The following is a 9,896-nucleotide window of genomic DNA, read 5'->3' as shown; positions in this document are numbered from 1 at the left end:
AACAAAATCTGGCTCTCTCCTAGCTGAGTTAACACTCTTAAAGGGTTAGCAAGAGGGACCAGAGAGATTGCTCAGTGTTAAAGCACTTGCTATGCAAGCATGATAACCAGAGTTCAGATCCTTAGAATCCCCATAAATGTCAGGTAAGCATGGCAGCCCCACCTATAATTTCTAGCCTCAGAAGGCAGAGACAAGGGATTTCTAGAACAAGATGACTAAAGAGCCTAGCCATTTTAGGCAAGCTCTAGGTTTGATTGAGAGACCCTGCCTCAATGAATAAGGAAGAACAGTTGGAGATGCTTCCCAACATCAATCTCTGATCTCATCATAAATATGCACTGGCACCCACGTGTTCCCACATACATGCAAACACACATGTACAACCCATACACACACACCCCCCCCACACACACAGAAATGGCAAAAGAACAATAATAAAGAGTTGGCAGGAAACTTGCAAAATAAATAACATATCCCCTTCCCCCAAAATCTGCTTGCTTTATCCCAAGCTATAGGGAAAAATGGGAGATACATTCTTCCACCTGGGCATATGAGTGGCCTCAACAAAAGCAGGTTGTTATAAGCCAGAGGAAAATGGATATAAGTTTGTAAGAGTGAAACCACTGAGGACAAGTCAGCCTTCGGGTTGCAACAGCAAGAGGTTTATTTAGTACACAGGTACCTGTGGGCACAAAGTCTCCTCGGAGGACTTGCGTGCCCCCATGCTGGGTTTTGGCACTTTTATAGAGCAGGAGCGGGGTACAGAAGCAGAAGCATGGTTATTGGCCCATTCAAACGAGTATAAAGCATGAGGAAGTTAAGTTGCTAAATTCTTGGTGGGTGACTTATGGTACAGATGTTATTTCCTGATTTCCTGGTATCGAGCCCCGGGGATTGCCAGATGCAGATGGCTTGACCACTACGTCCTGTTTTTCTGATAAGCTAGTTTCTTAATGCTTGACCTCTTGTCAGGCATTCCTATCAGGTGGCCTCATGGTGCCTAGGTTTTTCAATATTTCTTAGCTCATAGTGAATCCATTCTCTACAGATAACTAGTTAATTTGACCTCATTTTTTCTAGAAGCTGGGAGTTACCTTACCTGGTCCTATGCACAGAGAGGAGGACAAAGTCCAGCTACTGTTTGTGTGGAGTTAGGCTGAGAAGGGCAGGGTAAACCTCTTGTCAGGCATTCCTATCAGGTGGCCTCATGGTGCCTAGGTTTTTCAATATTTCTTAGCTCATAGTGAATCCATTCTCTATAGATAACTAGTTAATTTGACCTCATTTTTTCTAGAAGCTGGGAGTTACCTTACCTGGTCCTATGCACAGAGAGGAGGACAAAGTCCAGCTACTGTTTGTGTGGAGTTAGGCTGAGAAGGGCAGGGTAAGCCTGGCCTGAAGAAACACAAATTTTCGAAATAGCAGCTTGGGTCCCTGTGGTCCACCCTCATAGTAGCAACTTTCTGCAAAAATGGTTTAAAGCTTTTTGAAAGAACTGTCAGTGGAAGAAAAAAGTGACCTTTAGAAAACAATCCATCAGTCCTAAAGGCTTCAGGAAAGAATTTGGGAAAGAGGATGTCAGGACTGGTGGCCCACCTGTGTCCTCGCATTGTCTTACCCAAGCCAGATTTGCCACTGCTGTGATGCTGTTTCATGAGTTCTTGGTGATGCCCGGTGTCAGTGAGAGGATGAGCCCAAACTGCTGAAACTACTTCCTCAGTACATTTCCCCTCAATTGAGACTCCTCCAAAAGCATGAAAGAGCTGGATCCTGGCAGCTCTTAGAATTGGTCACGGTGTATTTGCTTGTTTAATGTCTCTTGAGCCACGTTTCCCCTATAGCTTTATGTTTCACAGAGGTTTACTTTGATTTTCCAAAACAGAAAACAATACATAAAACATTTTTTTTCTAGAAAAAATAAGACATTTATTTACATTTTTAAAAAAAGGCTTTATTTGAGAAATGTAAATCAGGACAGAACATATCAGTCTCCTTTCATAAGAACATGCATAGCTTTGCAAATAGAAACAGGAGTTCTAATGATGGTCACAAAGACAGCAGCAGTAAGGATACCAAACTGTAGCCAGAGGGAAGTGGGTCAATATGGGCTACGCAGAAATGCAGATTTTTGTGAGTCACCACCCATGCTGGGGTGAGTTTTTCTGCTGATGCAACTTCCTTTAAGTCACCTGTTTGTAAATCACTCCCTACCCATAGTCCTGTAAGAACAGCTTGGTGAGTGTTGCTACTTTGTTCTGTGGTCAGTGCCCTGTTATTCACTTCTTCCCAGAAAAGTTTCATACATATAAGTAATCATGGCTTATAATCAAGGCAACCTTTGTTTTCACTTTGCTGGGTTTTTGCATTGTTAGCATTTTGTATTTGCTTGACCCGTACTGGTACATCTTGTTTTATCTTGCGCATTTTACACAGAATTGCTCAATTGCTGTTCTTCCATCTGATACTACTTCATTGTTAGGAATTTCACATTAGCTTCCATCATGGCCTTCAGCGATATTGTGTGCAGAGATGCCAAGTGCCCTGCATTCAGCCTTAATGTGTGATGTAGTCCATTAGCTAGCTTCCATTCTTTCTGAGGTTGACTGAATGTTCCAGGTAGACTTTAAACAAGTTTATTGCTTTAGTACAGAACTGTATTATCTGAATCATTGTTGGACTGCCCTTGAACATTTCTGTCTGTTAATGTATTTATTCATTTTACTCCTTGCATGCCTCTTAATTTTAGAATATTTTATTGTCTGTGAATATTATATTTGGTTTGGTGGTGTTCTCACTTGTGAAATATCCCACATTAAATTAGATTTACACTCACTGAATATTGTGCTAATCATCTTCTTTGAAGTAGAAACATAGAAGTGTTAGCAACTGTCAGACAATAAATACAACGTAAGTGTAATTACTCAGTTATGTAATATGAGGGCTCTAAATTTCAGCCTGATAATTGCGAGAGGAAACAGGAAAGTAAAAAAAAATACACACCACATATTAATATAAAGATGTAATAATAATTGAAAGGTGATGGAGATGATGGACTTTGTTCTTAATAATATGATTTTTTCAAACTAGTTTTAAAAATTTACATTTGTGAGTCTTTAAAATGATGGTCTGAAAACGATATCATTAGGACTAGAAAATGATGCAGTTAAAAATCAGTTAAGTTCTATATCACAATTCAGAGACATAGGGCACATAAAATAGCTTCCATTTAGGTAGAAGACATTGTACACTATAAGATTAATCCTTAATGGCTTAAAGAAGGCAAACAATATGTGGAGAAAAAAATATTTGTTAAAACTTCAAACAACATTTTAAAAAGTCACTTTTCTAAGTGGTTGAATGTAAGTAACAATAGTCATTTCTTATTACTATTGCCCTGATGATCAATGGGACAGATTAAAACAAAACAAAAAAACAAATGAACAAACAACAACAACAACAAAAAAAAACAAAAGAAAAAGCCAACTTTTTTTCTGGAGAGAGGGATTTTGGACCCTGAAAATGACTTACTTTTTTTATATGTTCAAAGCTACATAAAAACTTTCCTTTTGATGTTCTTTAATGTGTAAATTATATTGATATATATAAAATAAAGTAAGGTTTTTCAGAAAAAAGACTTTAAGCCTGCTAAGACAAAGCTAAGATAACTGTGTAAGAAAAGACTGAGACCAGGCTGGAATGCGAATTACTACACAGAGCACTAGAGAATTGATTGGACAGAGCTTGAGAAAATCTGGAATGTAAAGAAGCAATCTTGGGAGGCAGTACTTGCAGGGGAAGTACCTTGGCTTGTTAGGATAGATAACCTTCATGGCTAGTTGTCAAAATACACACACACACACACACACACACACACACACACACACGCACACACATACACACACACACACGGATAAAGGGATAGAAGCTAATTCTTTGATAGAATTAATAAAGAAATTAGAAAAGCCATCAATCCCCTGCTCAAGAGAAAGGTGAAAAATATTGATGAAATTCTACCATATGATACAAAGATAGAGTTCACTTTCAAGAGCCCAGGTCAGACATTGGAAATGTTATCTCTGTCTACTTAGAAACCTTCTTGTTGCTTGTAAGTGTATGGAAGTGGAACAGTGAAGACCAATGACCAGAGAACTCCATAGGGAGACGAGACAGCATTTATTTGAAAGCAAAAAGACAGCTGCCTACCTCTTGGGAGCAGACAAACAGCAGCAAGCAGGAGCAGTCAGACGTCTTTTATAGGCAGTTAGGTGCTCGGGTAATGTTCCATGACGTAGACTGGGCAGTTTACCTCAGGATTGGTTGGTTTTCCAATAAGCAGAAGGATTTTTCTAGGGCTAATTTTGAAACTGCCATTTCAGAATGTTGGGAGCTGTGCTGCCATTTTAGGAGTCAGCCAGGAACCTAACAGTAAGCATTTTAGCATAAAAAAAAAAAAAAGAAACAAAACCAAAACTAACCACAGCCTCAACAAAACATCCCTGACAATGACAACATTGTTGTCCAACTTCTTGAAGGGAAGAAAATGACACTCCTTCCATCTGAAATCAATCACAGGTGGTCAGAGGGACAAAAATAAGGGCAATACTAAACACATGTTTATGGAATAGACCTAAATATAAAAATGAAGCAAAGGAATAGATCAATGAAGAAAATATTAAATGTCAAGGATAGCAAAGAAGAATAATATGACTACATCTCACTAAAGCACACTATTTAAAATATAACAAAAGATACTAAGGTACATAGTAACAACAATTAATTAAAAAGAAAAAAAATCAGAAAATTTAAAAAATTAAAGTACAATAAATAATATTGAAATACAAAGTGGCAGAGGACTACATTGACATGCAATCATGTCATGACATGTAGACTTATGAAGAATAAGAAACAATTAAATGGAATCATTCAGACTATAGTTCAAGATAATGTCCTCAAAATAACAGAGAACCTGAATCCATATGTTGATAACAATCATGTACAAATGGGTCAACGGAATCTGAACAGTCCCTGGCTCTAGGCAGCCTCAGGAATACACAATTATAGATACTACTACTACTACTACTGCTACTACTACTACTACTACTACTGCTGCTGCTGCTGCTGCTGCTGCTACTACTACTACTACTACTACTAATAATAATAATAATAATAGGCTCTAACTTTTGTAAAATAAGTCACTGACTTGAGAGAAGTTTTGATTGGCCACAGGGTTCTTAATGGCAATATAAAAAGATTGGTTGAGCAGCAATTTTACAAAGCTCAAGTGAAAGAGTAAAGTCAGGCATTTAAATGCAAACAAATTCCTTCACACATTAGAAGAACAGAAGCAGTTTAAACATTAAAAACTTTAGGGAATTCTGTAATCACGAAGTCTTCCAGTTGAATCTAGATAAAGAATATCTTCAACAAAGATGAGTTACTGGGAAAATGCAGAAAAATCCTGTTGGATAAAAGAAAATATATTTAAATATGGACCTAAGTCTACAAACTAAGGGACAACTGACAAAAGTTGCAATGTTACATGCTTAAACAGAGCACAGGGCTAGGGAAATGGCACAATGGATGTAATGCTTGGCATCCAAGTGTGAAGACTGCTTTCAGATCCCCAGAATCCATGCAAAGCAGGTAGGCAAGGCTGCCACTTGCAATCTTGACTCTAGGTAGGTGGGGGATTACACCTAACTAGCCAGACTAACCAAATCTGGCAAGCTCCAGGTACAGTGAGAGACCCTGCTTCAATGAATAAGAAGGCAAGCAATCGAGGAATAAAGTCTCCTTCAAATTTCGGTCTCTACATGCTCATGCACAGAAATGCATATGCACCTGCATACACACGAGCACACACGTACAAAAAATGCATACATACATGTACCTACTGTACACACACTGATACGTGCAGAAAAAAGAAAAGAGAGAGAAATAGAAAGTAATTACAAAGCTGAAAAATTGTTGGGCAAAAATGAGGAAAATACGGGGAAATAAAATTTATCTTATGGCTACCTCATAGTTGAAAATAAAGAATGGGATTTAAAACTGCAATACAAAATTGTAGTGGTCTCAGCAAGAGGAGTGAGTCTCCTGAAGGAAATCATAAAGCCATAAAAGGTATAAAGATATAATTAGAACAGAAATAGCAACTTCATAAATTCTAAAACTAAACTAAAAGAGCCACAGAATATACCCACAGATAAAAATAAAATCAGAAATAATAAATACAAATAAAACATCAGTATTAAGTTGAGATCAGACAACCATACATCAATAAATGTAATTTCATCATTGAAGAAATAGATTTATACTTTACTGCCCAAAGTAAAAGCCAACTCCAAGGTCTATGCATGAGATACACACAAAATGATATGACTAGACAATTTATATAACATAGGCATGGATAAAAATACATATTGAAAATGTAAATTACAAGACAGTTGAGGGGGCCTGATGCTATGGGAGTTATAAATTGGATTAAGTGTTATTCATAGAAAATCAGGGCCTTTTAAAATACTAAAGGCCTCAACTTTCAATGAAGACAAAATAATTTTGTGTATTTATGAATTTAATAACATAGAAGCCACAAATTTAACATAGAATCTGTAACAAATTGAATAAACTGACCAAAACATTTTAATGTTAAGAGATTTTAACACTGAGTAAAAACTTTAACAATGTTCCAATGTAAATTACTTGATACAGTAAATATTCTAAGATGTAGTGTATAAGAGATATCATCTTGAGATATTCAGGAAAACTCACATAAGATTAACTAATAAACCCACCAACAATAAGTTAAAAACTTATAGATACATGACTAAGAGTGATCTGGTCATAATACTTTCAACAAATCCTGGATGTTACTATCAAATCATAAAAGTCCGAAAAGGCCACTGTTCATTCAGATTAAGATATTCCTAAAAGTTCATGGATTTAAAAAGTCAAATTTATAGTACATATAATTATCCGATCATTAAACACTTGGAATCAAAATCTTTATGTACAATTTAAAGCCATGAATGGAGGACCGTCCACAGCACTGCATTATCCATATAAATGCACATGATTCAGGAAACTGAATCAAAAATTTTTCAGATGAAGTCACTGGGGAATATTAGTAGGCCTAAATGAAGTAAATAGAAGCCTAAAAAGTCCTTGTTGACACAGATAAAAGCAGAAATTAATAGTGCTCTGAAAATAAAAACAGTACCAACAGAAAAAACACATATGGTGATTCCTAAAACATTAATGTCATATATAAACTGCTCCCTAAGCTTTGAAAGGAAAACCAGAACTGGATGGTAAGATCCCATTGCTGAATACCATATGCATGAGCTGTAGAACAAACAAGGAAATATTAAGCTGGTACTAATTTCAGTGTCATCTCTACTGGCTAGCATCTCTACTGGGTAGCTAAGACAAAATTAAAAATTTAAACAAAAAATATAAAAGATAACTAAAAAGATTAAACCTACTTTTTTTTTTTGGTCTTTTTGAGACATGGTCTCCTCGTTGCCCCAGTTGGCCTGGAAATCACTATGTAGACAATACTGGCCTCAAAATCTGAGATCTGCCTGCCTCTGCGTCCAAAGTGCTGGCATTATAGACCTCTTTTAAAAAAATTTTACTTACCAAGAATTCCATCCTTGAAAGAGAAGATCTCCCCCCTCCTAACAGCCATCAGTTTCCCAGAATTCCTTAGGCTGAGTGGGGGTTTCTTACCACTTTCTTATGTTTGTGCTGGGACTTTTGTCATTTTTGAGCTTGTATGCGACTTAGGCAGGCTGCCATCATTGCTGTGAGTTCATAAGAGAAAATGACCAACAGTCTGGAAATCTGTTTCCTTGTGGTCATCTGCCACCTCAGGCTCTTACAGCATTTCAGTGCCCTCTTCACCAGTGATTCCTGAAGTTTGGGAGACAGAAATTTGATATGGGTGTCCGATTTCAGAAAAAGCGCCCTGCAGACTCTTGTCCTCTCCATGTTGGCCAGTGGAGGATTTCTGTGTTAATCACCATATGTTGCATAAGGAAGCTTCTCTAGTGAGAATTGAGTGCTGCATTAATCTATGCACATAAAAATAAGTCATTAGAAATCAGCTTAATATGATAAATATGTAGTAGAAAACTGGTATTGAGCTCCTCCTGGTTTCCTATGACCTGTCTAGCCTCACGTTCCTGTGCCAGATATTGGCGTTAGATATGGGTGCCATCCTATGAATCAGACCTTAAATCTAATTAGAGAGTGGTTGGTTATGATCATAATATTCATCCCACTATTGCACTCGTGGGCATATCTTGCCAGGCCCATTGTTGTAGTTTGCCACATTCACAACTGGGTAATATTGATGACTATACATTCCTTCCAGTAGCATGCATAGCACCTTTTAGCACTATGGATGCTAGCCAGTAAAGATGAGACTCTGAAATTAGCACCAGTTTAACATCTAGGAGATATTTGTTCTACAGCTCATGTACGCGGAGTCTTCAGCAATGGGATTTTACCATCCAGTTCTGGTTGGTATCCAAGGCCAAGGTGAGTGACCAGTATTTTGTGAGGGTCCATGTTCAACAGCTTCTAGAAAGGAAGTGCATTTCTGGCATTGAGTAATTTTTTCTTAAATTAGCATATGATGAAAGATCTACTTTTTAAGAAGTGCATGAGTTCTTTTGTTCTTTTTTCTAGAAGTGTTCTTAGAATCCAGGTAAAATTCTTGAATTCATGCTTACTGCAGAACACTTAATCGGTAAAATCTTCATCTTTCAGGACCTGAATATTTGAGATTGCTATAGATAATTTCAGTAAGTAATAACAAATTTTGGGAGTGGTACAACCAACCACCAATCTTGAATATATATTCAATGTTGAACTGTAATTTTTAAAGACATTTTAACAAAATTGCTACAGTGATTTGATATCCTCCAAATTAGATGAGGTTAAAAGGGTTTTAACCATGAAGGAATTGCCATTTTACAAGATAACTAATAATACAGAGACATGACACAGAAGAACTAGTTCTTGGTACAGTTTTGTAAGAGCAAATCAGTATGGTATAAAGTCATAATTGGAATTTTTATTTTGAATAATATCATTCATCAATTTTATTCTGGCTTCAATTTTGAATAATTCATTATCCAAATTTGGTTTCAAAGAATCTGTGAAGCAAATGTCACTTGTGTTTCAAATTGAAATTTGGAAGCAGGTATTTGAGTGGAAATTAGAGTACATGTTTGAGGAATATGACTTAGGGAGTGTTTTTAAGGGTAAAAGAGGAAGACTAGAGAGTTTGTATATGCTGTTGGCCAGAAGTTCTGGCTCAGATAAATTTACTCCCACACCTCACCCATCCTAGCTAGACCTGCCCAGCATGCATCACAATTGTAGGAAAGCATTTGGTTTACTGAGTCTTCACCATGCTCCTTCTCAGTCAGAATGTCCTCCTGGCACACCAGCAAGCTCTCAAAGTGTTCAAAAGGGCACAGTGTGGAGTCTGTATCACAGACTGGAGCACACAGCCAATATTCTTTAGCAAATTCAAATTTTCTCTGTTAGAGGACCGGTAAGAGAGGGAGCTCAGTTAGAAAAGTGCTTTCCTTGCAAGCACTAGGACCTGAGTATAACCTATGGGATCCACATGAACACATCTGAACTTAGTGATGTGCTTGTAATCCCAGTGCTGGGGAGACTGAGGCAAGGGGCTACCTGAGGCTTCATGGCTAGCCAATCCAGCCTATTTAGTAAGTTCTAGGAAAGTGAGAGATCCTGCCTAATTAAAAGTGGCACTTGAGGAGCAACACTTAAAGTTGTCCTCTGATCTTCACATACATACCTGTGCACATACCTGCTGAACATGTGTATACATCTTCACACTATGAACACACACACAT

This window comes from Nannospalax galili, unplaced genomic scaffold, assembly GCF_000622305.1.
Source record: "Nannospalax galili isolate Female #2095 unplaced genomic scaffold, S.galili_v1.0 scaffold96, whole genome shotgun sequence".
Lineage (NCBI taxonomy): Eukaryota > Metazoa > Chordata > Mammalia > Rodentia > Spalacidae > Nannospalax > Nannospalax galili.
This window is presented reverse-complemented; position numbering follows the sequence as displayed.